Source organism: Panthera onca, chromosome A2 (assembly GCF_046562875.1).
Source record: "Panthera onca isolate mPanOnc1 chromosome A2, mPanOnc1 haplotype 2, whole genome shotgun sequence".
Lineage (NCBI taxonomy): Eukaryota > Metazoa > Chordata > Mammalia > Carnivora > Felidae > Panthera > Panthera onca.
Window position 1 is genome coordinate 14,583,695 of NC_138340.1, and position 20,247 is coordinate 14,603,941.

General features: G+C 46.4%; 1 protein-coding gene across 3 annotated transcripts in view; it reads left to right on the top strand.

The window, feature by feature from the left end:
• GATAD2A (GATA zinc finger domain containing 2A) overlaps nucleotides 1-20,247 on the top strand; it is a 103,988-nt gene that overhangs the window by 19,295 nt on the left and 64,446 nt on the right. Inside the window, exon 1 of one of the 3 annotated variants that reach the window (XM_060630756.3) lies at nucleotides 16,978-17,093. The exons of the other annotated variants lie outside the window; for them this stretch is intronic. The gene's annotated coding sequence lies outside the window, so the exon portion shown is untranslated. Of the gene's footprint in view, nucleotides 1-16,977; nucleotides 17,094-20,247 lie in introns of those variants that run through there. 3 annotated transcript variants of the gene reach the window in all.

The window sequence follows — 20,247 nt, forward strand, 5'->3', positions numbered from 1 at the left end:
AGTTAGATGCTTAACTGACTGAGCCACCCAGACACCCCTATTTTATTTAAGTAACCTCTACCCATAACGTGGGGCTCGAACTCAGAACCCTGAGGCCAAGAGTAACATGTTCTATCAATTGAGCAGCTAGGCCCCCCAGATATTGGCATTTTCTGATGTTTGTTCTCATGGGGGAAAATTAAGAATAACCCTCGGAGTCTTGGACATGTCAATTCTCAACAGAAACCAAAATGTAACGGAGTTCAGTTACGGACTGTTGGTGTGCTAACCTCTAAAAGCATGGGCAGTTCAAATGCTTGTCTGGAGAACTACTTGCTTGGACTTGTGATATATGTGTGCCATTACATGGAATGAACAAGGCTATTTTCCCTAGACTTTTTTCCCCCTGATAATTGAGTTAATTTATGCTCATTGTAGAAAACTGGAAAGATTATGAAACAGGTGATTAGGTGAGGTCTTTATGAGTAGTCGTCTTGGGGTAATAGAGCATCTCTGGGATTTCCTTGTAACAGTTGTTGGGTTAGAAGTGTGGCAAAACCAGAAGAACAAGTTGGCAATGTCATAGTTTGAGGCTCACAGAACTGTGCTGCCTGCTTAGTGTGGTTGGTTGTTAGAATGGATGCTCTTGAGTTTTGTGAGCTGTTTTAAGAAGGTGAGTTAGACAGTCTGGCTTCAGGTTGCTATTCTAGTGATGTACTAGTATCTTTGCATTGAATTAGGAAGGCCACGTGTTAAGAAGGTTGAGATAAGAGACAGGGGACCAGAAGTGGTGGCAGCAAAGTAGAAGTAGTGAGTCTGTGTTCTTAGAAACAAAAGTACCAGCTGGGGACAGATACTGCATACTTGTAGATGCTGGTAAACGTTGATCCAGGACTTTTTAGTCAAGAGGAATGTCATACCATGGGCTTATTGCCCCTCCTCTCGTTTTCTAGGCTGTATTTGTGACCTCTTTTTGTCTGATGAAAATGTAGGTTATTCTTTTAGAAGACAAAGGAACTTACTCTAATTGAATACCTGCAGGTAGCCTTAGGAAGTGCCTGGGAATCCTCTGGAACCCTCTAGGGTGTCAGGGAAAAGGGCCTGTGGAGCTTCTCAGTCCCTGCACCCACTTTGGCTTGATCTTCAGAAAGGTAACTCTGTTTCCCAGGCAAGTTTGTCAGTGGTCTTTCTGCCTTGTTTCTTGGTTCCTTATATGAAAGGACTGAAGACAGTATCTGTCTGAGAATCAGAGAGACCTTCAACATCTGAGATAGAATGTGCTGACAGGATATGGACAGTACCTGAAAGTGGGCTTTCAGGTGTTTTGGGGTAGGTTTGAGATGGTAGGCCTTTGAGGCTGCTTGGCCTTAAAAGCTGCAGCTGGGGGTGGGGGGCAGTGGCAGTGGTTAGGTTAGTGAGTGGTAGAGGCAGTGAGAGAGTCTCTACTTGTTGAAGGTTGAAGAATATATATATAGGGGTTTTTTTTTGGTGCAAAAGGGTGATTATATTAAAGCACAGGGACAGGACCTGTGGGCAGGAAGAGCTGCTGAATCTTTTTTTTTTTTTTTTTTTAATGTGTATTTTTGAGAGAGAGAGCAGGGGAGGGGCAGGGAGAGAGGGAGACACAGAATCTGAAGCAGGCTCCAGGCTCTGAGCTGTTAGCACAGGGTCCAACGTGGGGCTTGAACTCGTGAACTGTGAGATCATGACCTGAGCCAAAGTCAGACATTTAACTGACTGAGCCACCCAGGCGTCCCTGCCTTTGAGCACACTTTAAAAAATACTGCCATACTATAGTGGCCAACTAGCTCCTCATTCGGGGCTGCCTGCTGTTTGCTGGGTGAGAAGTGAGACTTCTTAGTGTGCCTATTCTTAGGCAGCAGGTCCCTGCAGTAGTGTCATGGGCCAGCCCTGGCTTTGCCTCAAACAGGTTGGGTGTAAGCTTCACTTGCCACTTCCTAGTGATGTCACCTTGCTGAACCTTGCCCTCTGTTTCCTCTTCCTTCCTTTCTCTTTCTCTCTCTTTCTTTCTTTCTTTCTTTCTTTCTTTCTTTCTTTCTTTCTAGTTTTTATTTATTTGCTTATTTTGAGAGATACAGAGCATGAGCGGAGGAGGGTCAGAGAGCAAGGAGAGGGAGAATCCCAATATCAGGCTCTTGAAGGTCAGTGTGCAGAGCCAGACATGGGGCTCGAAGTCATGAAACTGAGATCATGACCTGAGCCAAAATGAAGAGTTGGACACTTAACCAACTTAACGAGCCACCCAGGTGCCCCGTTTCCCCTTCTAAAAAGGAGGTCATGTCTACCTTGAACAACTGAGTTGGGAATGATATAAGAAATGCAAGTGGCTTAGCACAAGGCCTGGTGCATGTACGGTTTAGTGAGTATTATTAACAATTAGAATGGACAAGGCAGAGCACAAAGGTGCTGCTTTGCACCTTCACAACTTTCAGGGACAAAGCCTGTCACTGTCTGCTCTGTTCCCCTTGGAGCCATAGCCTATCTCCATATTCCAGATGGAAGAAGGTGAAGTCCCCTATAGAGGGTGATTTTTTTCTTTATTTTTAAGATTTATTTTTGAGAGACAGAGACCAAGTATGAGTGGGGGAGGAGCAGAGAGAGAGGGAGACAGAATCTGAAGCAGGTTCCAGGCTCTGAGCTGTTAGCACAGAGCCCCACATGGAGCTTGAACTCAGGAACCGTGAGATTGTGACCTGAGCTGAAGTTGGATGCTTAATCGACTGAGGCACCTAGGGGCCTTGAGGGTGATGCTTTCTAAGGGCCACCTTGCTGATTATTTTACAACCGGGAGTGGGCATCAGCTTTTCTGATTTCAGATTTTGCTTGTTTTTTCCACTAGCCTTAGCACCTCCCTAGAGATACAGAATAGCTGGGTTGGTGGAGGTCTACTAGGGTAAAGGAGATAGCACCTTTCCTGACTTTGCTAAATCCCATGTTCTGATTTTCAGGAACAGTCCCTGTATCTGAGAGGTGGGAAGTTGTTTGCCAGGCCTATCTGTCATGGGGGGCCTTGCCTTTAAGAACCAAGACACGGCTCTTGCACTTCTGGCTTTATCCCTGAGTAGATTCTGGTCAGGGATGGGAAGTGGGTCTCCTTGATGGTACATGCAGTGGCAAATTGGAGAACCCAGACCTGAATCCTAGTCTTCTTCCAAACTTACAGTTCTCAAACTGGCTTGGGAATGGACAGATCTGGTATCATTACTGACTACAGTCTACTGCTTTTCAGCTTTGGACGGGTTGCCTGGCTACCTGGCTGGCCTCAGCTTTACCATCTATAGACAGGGAACATACCTTTGATCTCATAGGATGGCTCTAAGGACAAGTGGGAAACGTTCACAAGTAGGAGGTAGCCCAGTTCTTGCTCCTCCATTCACCTCTGAGACAAAATCCTCGCCTCAGATGACAACTACATGATGATCTCTATAAGGTCTCACATCTCAAATTATCACAAACAATGAAACACTCAGATTAAGGAGCTGTATTTTGTTTATAACAAAATCCCACCATAATTTAGTGGTCTTCAGAGCTCATTGTAGGGAGCTAGCTCTCTCTCACCTAAAAAGGTGGCCAAATTATTTGGAAGGGAAGTGGGAAAAGAAAAGGGGAAAAACAAAAGCAAAAAACCCTGTGGCCTTAAACCTGCATATAATCCCAGCATAACATGTACTCTAATCCCGGTTGTTCTGTGCAATTAGCCTCTGAGTCAGTGGCTGTTAAACTGTACTCACCTCATTCTTACTTTAGAGACAGTAGCTCAACATGACCTTGGAGGTGAGCAGGTTTCAGGCCAGTATTCTCTTCACTCAAGTTTGTAGCTGGTGGATTTTTGTGGCATTGATAAGAGAGTTTTCTTGTGTGTTTTGGACAAGCTTACTCAGCAAGTTCTGAAAACTTAGCCACTGCAACCTTATTTGCATCCACAGAGGAAACCTATTTTTCCCAGTTGCTCAGTGGTTTGGGGAAAGTAGGAGTGTAGCAAACTGAAATCTTGGTTCAAAGGCATTAATTGAATTGGTCAAGTTACTCCGGACCTGTGATATTCTCAGGATTTATGTATCCTTTTTTTTTTTTTTTTTTTTTTTAATTTTTTAATGTTTATTTATTTATTTATTTATTTATTTTTTAATTTATTTTTGGGACAGAGAGAGACAGAGCATGAACGGGGGAGGGGCAGAGAGAGAGGGAGACACAGAATCGGAAACAGGCTCCAGGCTCCGAGCCATCAGCCCAGAGCCCGACGCGGGGCTCGAACCCACAGACTGCGAGATCGTGACCTGGCTGAAGTCGGACGCTCAACCGACTGCGCCACCCAGGCGCCCCAATGTTTATTTATTTTTGAGAGAGAGAGAGAGAGACAGAGTGTAAGTGGGGGAGGGACAGAGAGAGAGGGAGACACAGAATCCGAAGCAGGCTCTAGGCTCTGAGCTGTCAGCACAGAGGCCGACATGGGGCTCGAACTCGTGCACCACGAGATCGTGACCTGAGCCAAAGTCGGACGCTTAACGGACTGAGCCACCCAGGTGCCCCCCTTTTTTTTTTTTTTTTTAAATTCATTTATTTTGAGAGAGAGCAAGAGCAGGGAGGAGCAGAGAAGGGGCGGGGGAGAGAGAGAATCCCCAAACAGGCTCCACACTGTCAGTACAGAGCCCTACTCGGGGCTCCAATTTATGAACTGTGAGATCATGACCGGAGCTGAAATCAGGAGTCGGAGGCTTATCCTACTGAGCTACCCGCGTGCCCCAGGACTTCTGTATCATTGACAGAATGCCTGAACTTCATTTTTTGTTGTCTCATGTGTTATTTTTGTGCATGTAAAGCGTAAATACCTACCTCTTCAATGGCAGTGTTTTTTTTCAGAGGATTCTGAATCTGTGCCCTCCTTGGGATTCTCTAATATGCATTGGAACCCTGGGAGATTTCCAGGGTTTGATTAGTGTTTTCCTTAACATTTTTGTTTGATTAATTGACCTTCTCAGCAGTTTGTATGTGGGTCATCTGTCTCTTGCTTCCCCTTCCCAAACTTTAGTTTCTATTGTTGAGGCTTTTGTCTCTGCTGAGGTCTGAGGAGGAGGTGGGAACCTCAGCTGTCAGTAGTGTAGGAGTTATGTCTGGTCTGCTTTTGAAGTTTTCTTAGGGAAAGATTTTACATAGTAAGTCTGGATGGAAATGTAATTGCAGCCTTATAGTCAATTTATATTTGTCAGGCAGAGCATTAGAAATGTAACTATGTTTGGTCCTTGGGCCCCAGACAAGTTTTAGGATTCACCTGGGACTATGTTGCTTCTGTGTGCCATTTTAGTTTTACTGAACACAGCACAGACTTCAAGATGGGTAGGGCAGCTCTTGATGTTGAAACTGGAAACTGAGGCCTGAGGGGAGTGACCTGCCCCTGGTTTAATTTGCAAAAGGGAGGAGAATGTAGCTGTCTGTTCTCTACTGCAGTTTCCTTGATCTGATTTCTGTCATCCTTATTTCTTTTTTCTTTCCTTTTGAAAGATTTTATTATTTATTTATTATTAATTTTTTTTTTAATGTTTATTTAGTTTTGAGAAAGAGAGAGCACACACACGAACGAGTGGGGAAGGAGCAGAGACAGATGGAGACACAGAATCCCAACAGGCTCCAGGCTCTGAGCTTTCAGCACAGAGCCCAGTGCAGGGCTCGAACTCACAAACGGTGAGATCATGACCCAAGCGGAAGGCAGACACTTAACTGACTGAGCCACCCAGGTGCCCCTGAAAGATTTTATTTTTAAGTGATCTCTACACCCAACATGGGGCTCGAACTTACAACCCTGAAATCAAAAGTTGCACGCTCTACCGACCAAGTCAGCTAAGCACCCTATGTCATCCTTATTTCTTTATGGTTTGCTCAGTTTTGTTTTCTCCTTTGTTCCTCCTCCCTAATCAGGAGGTCCTTTGGCAGGTTTCCTTCCTCATGGCCTCATCTTTTTTTTTTTTTTTTAAGTTTTTATTTTAATTATAGTTAATACAATGTTGTACTGGTTTTAGGTGTATAATATAGTAATTCAATTCCATACATCATCCGGTGCTCATCAATACAGGTACACAACTTAATTCCCAAAGGGCCTTGTTTTTTGAGCCCTGAGGTCATCATGGTGTCTACAGTGTGAGGATGGGACAGGACATAGAGAGGAAGATCTCAGGGCTGCTTTTGGAATCTTAGGGCTGCCTTTAAAAAAACAAAACCAAAAAAAAACTGTAGCAGTGTTTCCTGTTCTGGAATTGAGTGTATGAAGACTTCCAATTTTAAGAGCATAAAACTATTTCTCCTGGTCTATTAAAAAAAAAAAAGTATGGGGCTCCTGGGTGGCTCAGTCGGTTGAGCGTCCGACTCCAGCTCAGGTCACGATCTCACGGACCGTGAGTTCGAGCCCCGCGTCAGGCTCTGGGCTGATGGCTCAGAGCCTGGAGCCTGCTTCCAGTTCTGTGTCTCCCTCTCTCTTTGCCCCTCCCCCGTTCATGCTCTGTCTCTCTGTCTCAAAAATAAATAAACGTTAAAAAAAAAAAAAAGTAATGGCACTTCTTGCAGAAATTCTTCAGGTGATATGTGGATGACCATTTCAAGATCAAAAAAAGCAACCATGGAAATAAGGTGGAATGGGCTAAATGTCAGATGCTGACATTTAGTGGTTGGCTGTGCTGGGGGGGTAGGGGCTTAATACCCAGCTAAGGGTGCTAGATGATTCTAGAACAGCACAACCTGTGCTGGAATGGTCTTTAAACTGTATCACAAAACTGGTTAGAGAGATTGAACATGTTTTGTTTGGAAGAGAGAAGATTGGGGGTGGTGGCCATGAGGGATTCCAGGACGCCCTGTGAGTCATGATCTGACAGAGGCCTTTTCTACTTATGGTGCCAGTGGGCAAATACTCACCCCCTCAGAGGGTATGGTTGGGGTTTTTGTTTTTGTTTTTGCTTTTTTAGAGGTAAGATCAAGTGACCCTGCCAAAAAAAGGCAGTGAGAGTGGACAGGTCACCACCTGGGGAAGGGGCTTAGCATTGGATGAGCATTTCAGGCATGCACCTATCTTTTGTGAAGGTTAAGATGGTGGGAGAGCTTGTCTACTCTGTTGCCTTGGTTTATTGCTTAAGGGAAAAAGGAAACTTAAATTGCTTGGAACAATTAGGGTAACTTTGGTCTGTTTAACCAGCCTTCTGAGTCTATGAGCCACTGTTGGCCTTTTTTTTTAAAAAGTTACTTTAAAAAGTTAACCATTGGGGCGCCTGGGTGGCGCAGTCGGTTAAGCGTCCGACTTCAGCCAGGTCACGATCTCACGGTCCGTGAGTTCGAGCCCCGCGTCAGGCTCTGGGCTGATGGCTCAGAGCCTGGAGCCTGTTTCCGATTCTGTGTCTCCCTCTCTCTCTGTCCCTTCCCCGTTCATGCTCTGTCTCTCTCTGTCCCAAAAATAAATAAACGTTGAAAAAAAAAAAAAAAGTTAACCATCAACATTTGAGAGCCTAAACTGCTCTGGAAGGTGCCCCGTGGAGTGAAATGAAGTACAGGCTTCTTATCACCACATAGTGGAATGAACAGAGCAGGAGATGTGTTGCTGACTGTAGGATTATCTAAGAAGAGCTTCTTAGTAGGCTGGCTGGGATGGGTGACAGGGATACAGAGATGTCCTTGCAGCCAGGTGGCCCTAGCCCCGGGCTGTGAGTAGCCCTTATTTTACTCCAGTGCGCTGTGCCAATGTAATTGTTGTTATATGCCACGATGTGAAAAAGATGGGACATCTGATTTATCTCCCTCCATCCTTCAGCATATTATTCTGAGAAGCGATGGTTTTCTTGGTCTCAGGAGGTCTACAGCTCTTGTGAAGAAGGTTGGTGATGTTGGACTAGACCATTTACAAGGAGTGTTCCCTTGCATTGGAGCATCAAGGATGAATGGAGTTGGCAGATAACCCTCTCGGACCTCAGGGTTTATAGAAAGTCAAAGTGGGAAGTAAGGTTTAAAAAAAAAAAAAAATGCAGGTTGTTCCAATTATTATTGATGACCTTAAATGGAAGACTGTTTACACTTCATCTGAAAAGCATCAAGAACCCTCAGATTTGTGAGGAGAATGTTCACTTGAATTGAGCAGAGAAGTCAGGAAAAAGGGAGGTTGAGAAAAGGCAGGCATGAGCTAATACAGTCTTGGATTTGCCTGGTGGGGAATAAAAAACAGGGACAGGTGCCAGAGACACTGTGCAAGGAGATTGGGTGGGGATTAGCTGGATACCAGGGGCTGAGAACAAGTCATCTGTCCATTTAACAACTGGGGTTCCTTCCCCTGCTCAGTCTGTGCTTTGCCCCTGGGGTCTGGTGATGGTCTTTTCCTGCCCTCTAGGGTCTTATGGCCACAGAAGCGAGATAGGATAGGGAACCCTGAGAGAGAGGGAAGAGTGGGTAGGAGCCTGTCCAAGAGGTAGCAGCAGCGTGAAGACTGGAAGGTGACATGGGGCCCAAGATTGTGGGTCTTTGGTTTTAAGGATGCTGAGTTTGAGCAAAGGTGAGGTGAGCTGGGTCCTGGAGAAGGTGATCCATGGTAGTAGCTACTGCCTGGGAGAAGCTGGGTATTAGACAGCTTGGCCCATGGTACTGGATGGCTCCTCTTTGTTTTACATGGCCAGGATGGGAGGATATAGTGGGTTGAAGCATGAAGGCCCTGTGTGACCTCTAGAACCCTCAAGGAGCATGTCTGTGAATCTGGTAGGTTGGTGGCCACCTCTGTTGGTGGGAGAAGGTACAGAACTTGATCTGTTCTTATGTCTCCTCTTTCCCAGCTGATAGTGCTTTGTGTTAGAAGAAAGTGCAATAAATAATAGGTGAAGGAATAAAACATAAGAGGGGCCATCTTGTACATGGTAGGAAAAGTTTGTGAAGTAGTGACAGATGGATGAAAATTAGAGGGACACAGCCTGTAATCTAAGAACTTGTAGCAATTAGAGGGACCAGGAAGAGGCTTGATGTGATTCCAGTGGCCTAGGAACTGGTTGGTAACCTGCATTTTCTAGATTCTGAGGATTTTCCAACCTGAGGTCTTCAACACTTTTCCAGAAAGACCCAGAGCAATTGATGCTTCTCTGAAACATTCACATGAATTATTCCAACAGCTGCTGCTTCCTGGTTTGAGAAAGTTTCCTTGTTTCACGCATTGCTGAAATGTTTTCAAATCATGGCTCTTTTGGCAGAGTCCAGGAGAGAAGACAGGTGGGCGTCCCACAGAGTGACGACGCTAGTATTGGGGGAGAGGGGGCTTGTGGTTGCAGGAAGGAAGGGGCCTTGGGGATTTGGCACTTGGAAAAGAATGACTTGGGTTCCAGAGTGGCACCTGGTTGGCGATGAACAAGATACTGTTGGGGTCCTGATTTGGGGGTTGAGGATGGGAGTGAGAATCAGGTGAGTTAAGTGAGGGCAGCAGCCTGGTGCCATATGTACAGAGATGGGAGGGCTGGCATGTGTCTTGGCTCCTGCCCACCCTGGGAAGCCCTCTCTATAGGGCCTGGGTTGTCCCTGAGCCCTATGTCCTCTCACTCTGTTGTGTCAGTGGCCAGGGGACCAATCTTCTTCCCACTAGTCTGTTTGCTCTGTTTACTGCTTCACACTTGTGAGTCCTGTGCTGTTCTTACGGAAAGGAGAGAAATCTGCACACATCTTCCTGCTAAGGGACCCTGGTTTCCCATAGTGTGCTAGAGTGTGGTTGGTGTGTGTGTACATCTTACTGGAAATGAAGATGGAATTTGGTCCTGGTTTGTGACCCAGGCTGGCAGTGTTGATCAGTTCCTTTAAGCCCCTTCTTTTGGCTTGTACTTTGGTAGGTAGAGGCTCAGAAATTATGTGCTTTGTCAACCTCTGAGCGGTTTTGTGCCTTTTACAAAAATGGAGGATGCACATGAGTCAGTGAATTTGTTGCACGGTCCACAGGATACAGCTTGCACAGTTGAGGCTCACTCCTCCATGAGGTTTCCAGCAGTTTAGTAAAGGGTTAAGTTAGTGTGCTCTTAGAGGAGGAATTGTGGGTGTGCTGATCTTTGCTCTAGGAAGTTTTCCCAGAGCCTTGGGAAGGATCCAGCCCCAGGATGGTTTCAAAGTCAGACTGTCCCTGATAGTAAAGTGGTTCATATTTGAGCCTGGGCCTTAGAGATGGCTGACCTGGGTTTGGATCTTTGACTTCTTAGCCCTCTGACCCTGGCCAATCACCTTGACTTCTCTCTCACCCTAAGTTTTCTCACCTGTCAAGTGTGGGCATCAGTGGCAGTACCCTGTGTGAAGTGTGAACATCAATGGTATTACCTCATGTGAAGGAGGGGTAGTAATGGCAATACCCTGTGTAAAGTGTGAGTAACATTGGCAGTACCCCATGTGAAGTGGGTAGCATTGGCAGGACCTCATTCTGATGTTATGAGGATTAAATGAAATCAGGCATGTAAAGTGCTGGCATTCTGCATCAAATAAAGAATTCAATAATTGTTTTTTTTAATTTTTTTTTAATGTTTGTTTATTTTTGAGAGAGTGTGAGCAGAGGAGGGGCAGAGAGAGAGGGAGACAGAATCTGAAGCAGGCTCCAGACTCTGCAATGTCAGTGCAGAGCCTGATGCCGGGCTCGAACTCACAGACTGAGATTATGACCTGAGCCAAAGTCGGACACTTAACCGACTGTGCCACCCAGGTGCCCCAAGAATTCAATAATAGTTAGCCACTGTTATTTTTAAAAATTTTTTTTTAACATTCATTCATTTTTTGAGAGACCGAGCATGAGTGGGGGAGGGGCAGAGAGAGAGGGAGACACAGAATCCGAAGCAGGCTCCAGGCTCTGAACTGACAGCACAGAGCCTGATGTGGGGCTCGAACTCATGGACCGTGAGATCATGACCTGAGCTGAAGTCGGACAGTCAACCGACTGAGCCACCCAGGTGCCCCGTTAGCCACTATTATACTTTTCTTTTCTCCTTTAGTAATAAAATCTCTTGTCAGTATGTTAAAGGTGATTCTCTCCGTGTCTCAGAAGTTGTTGTCAGTGGGCTTTTCTGTAGCACTTTGATTCTGTGTGCCTAATGGTCACTTTCTCAATGAAGAGTTAGGCCCTCACCTACCTAAACCTCAGGAGGAGGCCTGGACCATGGGGACAGCAGAGTCACTGTGGTCTTGGGGACAGATCTGCAGGGCCTGGGTCTCAGGCTGGATCTTGGTGCTGAAAGGTTTGATAGTACCTGGGTCTGTGTGAAGCAGCTGGAGGCAGAGCAGGGCAGTAGAGTGGGCCTTGGTGGAGGCAGGAGGGTCCGCTGCAAGGCTGACACAGTAAAGACTTAGGTAAGTGAATACCACCACCCTTGTAGACCTGCCCCTTTGTACCTTTGCTGGTCTTGCAATATCCTTTTCAGGGAGGCTGATGGCCTGGGACCCTGGGTGACTTACCAGGGAATGTCTTGCTTGGGGGATGGATTGTCTTGGCAAGACTGTGCTTCAGAGACACTGGAGTGAGGTGGACGTTGTAGGTCACTTTGGACCTGGCCCAGCTTAGGACAGTATTTCTTGGGGATGTGTGGTCTATGTTTTCAACATTTGATGGTTTAGAACTGTGCCTTTGCCTGGAGGACAAAGTGTGTTGGCCCAGTATGGTGGCCTAAGTGTATTGGTCCTTTGTGTGCACATGTGCTGATCCTGGGTGTATGTATGCATATGTGCATGTGTACTTGTACATGTGTGTCTAGGGTGGCCGTATACATGCATATGTTTGTGTCTGCTGGCCCTGCTTGCTGGAATAGAGCCTGACATGTGCGGTTACTCTGGCATGTGCAAATGGAAGAAAGACACACCAGTCCATGTTGGACATGGACTTTGTGTGGCAGAGTTCTGCCTTTTGTGGGGCCTCCAGCTTACTCTGGGGTTAGTCTCAGGTGTAGGCAATGTCCCAGTGAGGGCACAATTTGAGCCTGTGTGGTGTTTGCAGATTTCTTTATGCCTTTTAAGGCAGAGATTTCATGTGACATTTGCATTGTACCTCTTAATACCTCAGAGTTTTAGTACTAAAACTTCTTACCAGCAAGGAATACTCTGACTGGAGACAGAAACAGCAAGTAAATTGTAAGACTCTGATCTCCTCACCATTGCACCTTGGGAGGTAGGCCCTTAACTGTTCTTAAGATTAAGAACTGTGCTTTTGTAGGGGCAGTTTGGCCTTGGCTGCTTTGCTCCTCTTGGAGCAGGGTTCTCCAGGTGTCCGATCTTCAGTGCAGTTTCCTTCCTTCTCCTTTAGATGCCAGTCATGTCAGGAGAACTAGCAAGTGGGGCCCTGTGTCTACTTCGTCCCTTCTCTTCCTCATTCTCGTGACCCTTCTGTGAGGATAAGTGATGGGAAGTGTCCATGCAGTCCACTGGTGAGCTCTGATGATTGAGAGAAGCCAGGTGTAGCCCATCCTCACCTCCATCTTAGCCTCAGTTTACCCTTAGGGCTGGTGACGGTGAGAACAGTTGATGGTTCTGTGAACATCCTCCCTGGGGATCCCCTTTGTTCCTGACATCCTCTTATAGTTTTGTTGGATACATTGTCAGGAAGGTGTAGCATCTGTTGACATCATTTCCCAATTTGTTCTTTTTATTTTTTTTAATGTTTACTTTTGAGACAGAGACAGAGTATGAGCAGGGGAAGGGCAGAGAGAGAGACACATACAGAGTCCAAAGCAGGCTTCAGACTCTGAACTGTCAGCACGGAGCCTGATGTGGGGCTCGAACTCGTCAACTGCGAGATCATGACCTGAGCTGAAGTCGGACGCTCAACTGACTGAGTCACCCAGGCGCCCCCCCCCCCCCCATTTGTTCTTAATTGGTGTGTGTAGTGTAAGCCACTTTTTACTGATAGATGTTGCCGTCATTATAGTTTATCCCTTCTCACTTTGCAGCGTTTTAGTCAGTCTTGTGATTTTTGTGATTGCTGTGGTACATCGTCAGAATGTGTAGCAGTAATGAAGCATCTGGGGCCAAGGATCATTTCATTGGCCTGGACCTTGTGGCAAGGCCTCAGGACTTCTGGGCTAGCTGTGTGGCTTCAGTCAGGGCTATCAATGCCATGGTGTGGTTGGTGGACAGTTCCAGCCACTTCTGAGAAGTTACCAGATAGTATTGACTATTTGACCTGGGCCTTGATGGTCAAAGAAACAATTCTGCTACTTAGGGAAGCTTGGTTGGTCAGATGGTTGTAGTTTGTTTTGTATTTGAAGACCTAGTGTCAGACTGGATTTCTAGAATTCTATCAAGTCTACTCTCCTGCCTGAATCTCGGCTTGGGGGATCTGGAAGGTTTGTGGGTGGACGACACTAACCCTGCTGCCTGCCTGGGTACTCACTAGCCCCTCTGGATTTGGATCTAGGTAGACCCTTTAGTGTTCTGGAAACTACTAGCTTAAATAGACCTGAATCACTCCTTCCTGGTCTCCCATTGCCAGCCTGGAAGATGGTACCCTTCTTGGGAATCAAGGTGGCAAAGGCCACCTGAGGTTCCAAATCCATCCAGATGTAGTAGGATGGCTGGTGGACACTTTCCTCAACAGTGAGAAGGTGGCTGGAAGTGGGGTGGGGTTTAGAGGTGAAAACTGGAGATCCTCCCCCACTTACATTTCTTTAGTGAGATTTCTGCTATCTTACCAGCTTCTGGTAACTGACCAAAATAGTTCGTCTTGTCTTGGACCTTTCAAGGATAAGTTACATGACTACTGTGGGTAGATTTTGTTTGGATTTCAGGATTGTGAAGTTCTTTTCTTCTAGGCTCAGGTTTTCATTTGTATACAATGGAGCCATCTTTAGAATCCTGCTCTTGAAAAACAAAAGTATTCCCTTCACCCTTCCAAAGAACAATATTCTGAAAAATAAGATACGGTTCTTAAGCTTTTGGGGAGTACTTGCAGAAGATTAGGCGATTGTGCCAGTCTGGCTGCCCTTCCTACCCCGCCTCCCCTTAAATTTGAAAAAGGTTGGCACATAATGTTGTATTAGTTTTCAGATGTACTAGTGTAGCGGCTTATTCATCAGGACCGCCTGTTGGAAGATGGTTTGTTGGGGATGTTAACTCAGGAGAGATAGCCTTTATGCTGTTCCTTAGAGAGACTTGGTTTAATTTGCTGGTCTTGCGCTGCTCGTGAATATGCAGATCAGTGTTGGTGCCTGTGTTAGGATCACCAAATGAGAGAGTGAGTGGGCTGTTGACTTAGGGGCTGTCTTCACAGCTTGGAGAAGGTGCTCAGCTGGTGGCTTTGCTCCTGCTAGCTTGGCGCATGTAGGCTCCAGGCCACCCAGACCTGGATGAGGGAGCACATGGTACCTGTAGCTAGGGCCCACGATGCCTTAGTGGTAGTGGAAGATAACTTTGTCCATTGGTGGAAGGATTCTTCCAGGAGGTTGCCTTTGTGATAAGTAAGGTGTTGCTTCTTTAAAAACAAACTCAAGAGGGCTGCTTGGGTGGCTCAGTCTGGTAATTAATTGACTTCACCTCAGGTCATGATCTCATGGTTTGGTTTGTGGGTTCAAGCCCCATGTCAGGCTCTGTGCTGACAGCTCAGAGCCTGGAGCCTGCTTTGGATTCTGTGTCTCCCTCTCTCTCTGCCCCTCCCCTGCTCATGCTCTGTCTCTCTCTCTTTCTCTGTCTCTCTGTCTCTCTCTCTCAAAATAAAGAAACATTAAAAAAAATAAAAAACAAACTCAAGAAAACTTGCCATTAGAATAGAATAGCTGGGGATGCCTGGGTGGCTCATTTGGTTAAGTGTCTGATTCTTGATTTTGGCTCAGGTCATGATGTCAGGGTTTGTGAGATTGAGCCCTGTGTCTGTGCTTACAGTCTGTTTAGGATTCTCTCTCTCTGCCCCTCCCCCATGTTCCCTCTCCCCCTCCCTTCCTTCCTCCCTCCTTCTCTCTCTCTCTCTCTCTCTCTCTCTCTCTCAAAATAAATAAAAAATAATAGAATAACAGAATAGCTGGAGGTTTTATTTCTTGACGTGAAAATAAACATAACCCTTTAGCCAGCTATAAAGTTAATACAGCTGATTGAGATGCTGGTGTGTAAGACATGGAGGCAGCCTGGATGGTACATTCTTGGGAACAAGGCTGGCTGCCATTAGAACTTTCTGTTGGCCACCTCATAGATGGAGCTGATGTCTTCTGCAGGTGGGGCTTTTTGTGATCCTCACTCCCAAATGTTTCTGTCTTGACTGATCCTGGAGACTCAGGACCACTCTTTGTCATCTCAAGAGGATTCTTTGCATGTTTTAGTCATAGGTCACACAGGGATATATGTGTTTGCAAAGGAGACTGACTGCCTGCTTGCCCTAGGCAGAGGTACTAGGTGGGGAACCCCAGACAGTAATTTTTTGCTCTTAGTCTTAATCCATTCTGGAGCAGTTGACCAAGAGATAATTGGGGTGCTCTGGGTATTCCTATTTGAAATGATAGGCAATGAAATGCCCTCCCTCTGTGCGAGTTGGATACCTCATGTTGGGGTTACTTGAGGTTACTGGGTTTTTTTGTTTTTTGTTATTTGTTTTAAATATTTTTGAGAGTGCACAAGCGGGGGTATGGGCAGAGAGAGGGAACAGAGGATTTTCAGTGGGCTTTGTGCTGGTAGCAGCGAGTCTGATGCAGGGCTCAGACTCAAGAACCGTGAGATTGTGACCTGAGCCAAAGTTGGACGCTCAACTACTGAGCCACACAGGATGTTAGATGTCAGTGGTGAATCCCCTGGGCCTGGCTCTGCCCCACAAGGTAGGGGAGCTTGGTGCTCAGAACTTGAGGGGGGATACAGTGTTTTCCTTTTTGGTGACGATGATTGGTGGTTAAGCTCTTTGGGCTAGTTGTGTGGGTCTCTCTTGTGTAGAGTTTTTTGTGTCAGGAACTTGCACCCCTGGTGGCCTGTGTAAGTGTTCCCACATCTAGCCCAGGTGCTCCAGGGAATATGTTTGAGTTGGGCTGCGATGTCTTCTGGCTTCCGTTTTAAGGAATGTTTATATCCAAGATGAGCTAGTCATTTTTACCATTCACTCACGAGGCATTTCTTGATTGTCTTGGTTCATAGCTATGAGATGGGGCTGGGAAAGCTGTATCTCAGGGAGATGGGGTACATTGGGAAGTCAGAGCTGAGGTGACCTAAGCATACTTAAAGTCCATCTGAGGCATAATGTTTACCACTGCTCTAACCTTACCGTTCTAAGTTTTTCCAGTGCCATTTTGTATAGTTTGGCAAGTGGAAGGCAGGATTGATAGTGGAGGATGTCAGGTACATGCCTAGTCTGGGAATCAGGGTGTTAGAGTCATTTTTGGCTATAGGTATACCAGGCCCTTGGGCTTTTTTCTGTACACACATTGGCCCCAAAGGGTTAAAATAATCTGTGTGGTTTTACTTTAAGAGACATTGTGCTGAATGAAATAAGCCAGACACAAAAAGACAAATACCGTATGATTCCACTTATATGAGGTCACTAGAGTAGTCAAATTCATGGAGCTAGAAGAGTAGAATGGTGGATGCTAGGGGCTGGTGTGGTGGTGATGGGGAGTTAGTGTTTAACTGGTGACAGAGATTCAGTTTTGCAAGGTGACAAAGTTCTGGAAATGGATGGTGCTGGTGATAGTTGCCCAACAGTGTGAATGGACTTAACACCACTGAACTGTACATTTAATGGTTAAGATGGTAAATTTGATGTTACCTATATTTTAGTACAGTAAGGAAAAATGGAACCTTTCTGAATTCAGAAATATCCTGCATCCTTATGAGCATGTGTTTTACCCTCCCAAGAGTTAGCTTAGGGAGAAAGGAACAAAGGCACTCATATTTTGATGGCCTAGCTTGTGCTGGATGTTATGAGGTTAAAGAAAAAAAAAAAAGATGTGTGGTTCTAGAAGGCCCATTGTAGCATCATCTTGGGAGTGCTGGAGCAGAGATTCTGTAGGTGTTCTTTGGTCCCCATAGGGATGGGGCCTGGATGCACTTTCTCCAGCTATCTGGGGTGACACAGGACTCTTGGAGTCTGCAGGGGACTTAAGAGAACAGAGTCCAGAAACAATCTGAGGTCTTTTCTGCTCCAGTGCTTGGCTTAGAGATAGAAGGTATTCCTTGTTTTCCTATGGCTATTTTTCAGAGAATTTCCTTAATATAGCACATATTGGTGCATGTACACAGAATGGGAGACACCAATTCTTAGGTCCTCATTGTTAACAAAGAAGTTATCTCTTTTGTTCTTGTGACATTTTCTTCAAGATGTCCTTTCAAGCAGCCTCAGTGATAAACACTAACACTTAAGATACTTCCCAAAGTTTCAGACCTGTCTAGATAGATAGATGGAGACATTTGATTCCTGAGCTTTTTATTTTTATTTTTTAAGTTTATTTATTTATGTCATCTCTGTACCCAACTTGGGGCTCAGATTCAGGACCCCAAGATAAAGAGTTGCCTGCTCTTCTGACGGAGCCAGCCAGGTGCTTCTGATTCCTGAGCATTTAAAATATGGGAGTTTTGAACCTTTAAAAATTTTTTTTTAATCTTTATTTATTTTTGAGAGAGAGGAGAGACAGAGCATGAGCCGGGGAGGGGCAGAGAGAGAGGGAGACACAGAATCCGAAGCAGGCTCCAGGCTCTGAGCCGTCAGCACAGAGCCCAACGCGGGGCTTGACCCCATGATCTGTGAGATCATGACCTGAGCTGAAGTCGGACGCTCAAACGACTAAGCCACCCTGGCGCCCCTAAAGTTTTGAACCTTTTAATGTTTGTTGATTTTTGAGAGAGAGCACATGCAAGCTGGGGAGGGACAGAGAAAGAGGGGGACAGAGGCTTTGAAGTGGGCTCTGCACTGACAGCAGAGAGCCCAGTGCGGGGCTCGAACTCACTAACCTTGAGATCATGACCTGAGGTGAAGTCAGATGCTTAACTGAGCCACCCAGGCACCCCTAAAGTTTTGATGATCTTTGTGGACTTGCCAGGGCAGCTGCTGGGGGGTGAGTGTGGAAACTCTAGATAGGAGTTGAAATATTTTGAGGGAAAACATTAATCATACTAGTCAAAGTGAGAACTAGTTACTTCTGAGAGCCTGCCTAGTGCCAGGGCCTGTCATTTGGTCCTCAGCATAGTCTGCCCAAGGGTCAGGTGGGCTCCTGCAGCTAGTCATGATTCATCAGGAAGATGTGCTATAACATTCAGGATGGTTTTGGTGGTGTGAAAGGGAGGGATTCCTGGAATGCCCAGGGTAAAGGGGTATGTTGGAGCCAAGCCTTGGAGAGGAAGGAGATCTGTTGGAAGGACTGTGCTGGCTGTTTTAGGATAGGCTAGGAAAGGAAGGGGAGTACAAGATGTGGGTGCGTAGATGCTGGGGTAACTCATACTTCTCAGCAGTGGCAGAGGAGGCCTTCCCAGATACAAGGCCGTAGAGGCCTCTGGAACCTCTGAGTGCCTTTCTTCAGGCTCTTTGCCTTTCTCCAAATAGTAGTGTAAGGGAGGTGGGGAGAGCTTCCCAGAGGGGAAGTGTGGTGCTGTGGCCTTGCCTATCTCCATGTTGCTTCTTCCTGGTGTTGACTTGCTATTCTAATTAAGGGTAGGGTTTATATTTATGTTGCTATGTTTTTGCCTCTCGTCTATGATGTTTTGAGTATTTATAACTCATGGAGGATGCTATTTCCTCCTGTGTGCTTCATTAGGAATTGGATAAAGAGGTGAATAAGAGCCTTTCTCAAGAGTGTTTGGGGAAGAGAACCTAATGGGATGCTGTATGTCAAATGTCAAGATCAGCTGTGCCAAGTGGTGGGGCTGTAGTCCTCAGTAATAGAAGGGGGAATGGGGAGGGACTGATTAGGGCGAGCATGCTTGAGTAACAGGTGCTTGAGTTTTGAAGGATGAGTGGGAGGAGGGAAGGGGTTTCCCAGTGGTGGGAACACTGTGTAAAGGCCCAGTGGTGGAGGCAAGATGTGGTGGTATGAAGAATTGAGACAAGGCCAGTGTGGTCGGAGCCAAGAATGTGGTGTGTGTGTATGTACACATATATACATGCATGCCAGATGACTTCATAGAGTCACTTCGGCCTAAAGCAGGCAGGGCCTCAAAGGTCACGGTAAGATGTTACAAGCATTGGGGGGTATTGAGGGCCTTAGGAAAGGCTGCACTGTGCACTGGCACAGTGTGAGGAGTTGGATGACCCATCATCCCTCAGTGAGGCCATGGTTACCGTGGCCAAGGGAAGGAGGGCAGGGATAGATCAGGGGCTTGGAGGGCACAAACTGGCTGTTACCCCAGTGGATGCCTTCTCCCCTTGACAGTGGAGAGAGGCCAGTTTTGGTTGCCAAGGATGGGCCTGTGTAGCTGGCCTTACCGTTGGCTCCTTGGCCCTCATGGGGCTGGTTCTTTGCCTCTCTAGTATGCCAAGTCATTCTCCCCGCCCCCGCCCCTACTCCATGGGGACATAGGGTTAATGAGGCTCCATGCTTTGGAGAGAGTAGGTACTGCTTTGTGCCCTGGGGCTGATACAGAGCTGGAGCATCTCCTTGGTGTGCCTGTGCCCTGACTTTTTGTCGTGGTTGTGCCACTGTGTCTGGGTCACCTCTGTCCCTTTGATACTCAGCACAGCCTGCCAGGGCTGCAGTTTCCTCCTGCTTTCAAGAACCAGGTAGTCCATGTTTTCAGCCTCTGGGGCTCTACTGTCTCTGTTTCTATTACTCAGTTTTGCCTTATGGGTGGAAGCAGCTGTACACGGTGCATATTCCGGTGGGTGTGGCTGTGTTCCAGGAATACCGTTCACCAGGACAACTTAGGGAAGTTTGCCGACCCTGGATTAAAAAATGGAATCTTCGGCCCAAGTTAATCATTCTCCAGCCAGCCAGCACATGGAACCAGCCAGCACATGGTGTGACCTCTAGGCTTCCTTGAGATGCTTTACTACTGTGCTGCCTCAGTTTCTCCCTTTCTGATAGGGCTGGCCAGGGAGTCCCCTCCTTGACAATTTGGTGGTGCAGTCACTAAGACCTTTGCCAGACAGGGTCTAGGTAATTCTTTAGGGGCACTCAGTTTTCATGGAGCTAGTAGACTTAGTGGACTTAGAGGTGGGAGAAGGTGAGGGGTATTGTTGGGTTTCTTCTTGGAGTTTTTTGGCCTTATGTCATGTTTCCAGGACTGGATTAGAGCCAGGGTGGTAAATGTTTAGTTATAGACACAGTTGAAAAAGTTTTACACAGCACAGTTGTTTGGTGAGTGCAGATGGTGGTAGAAAGAGACCAGAGG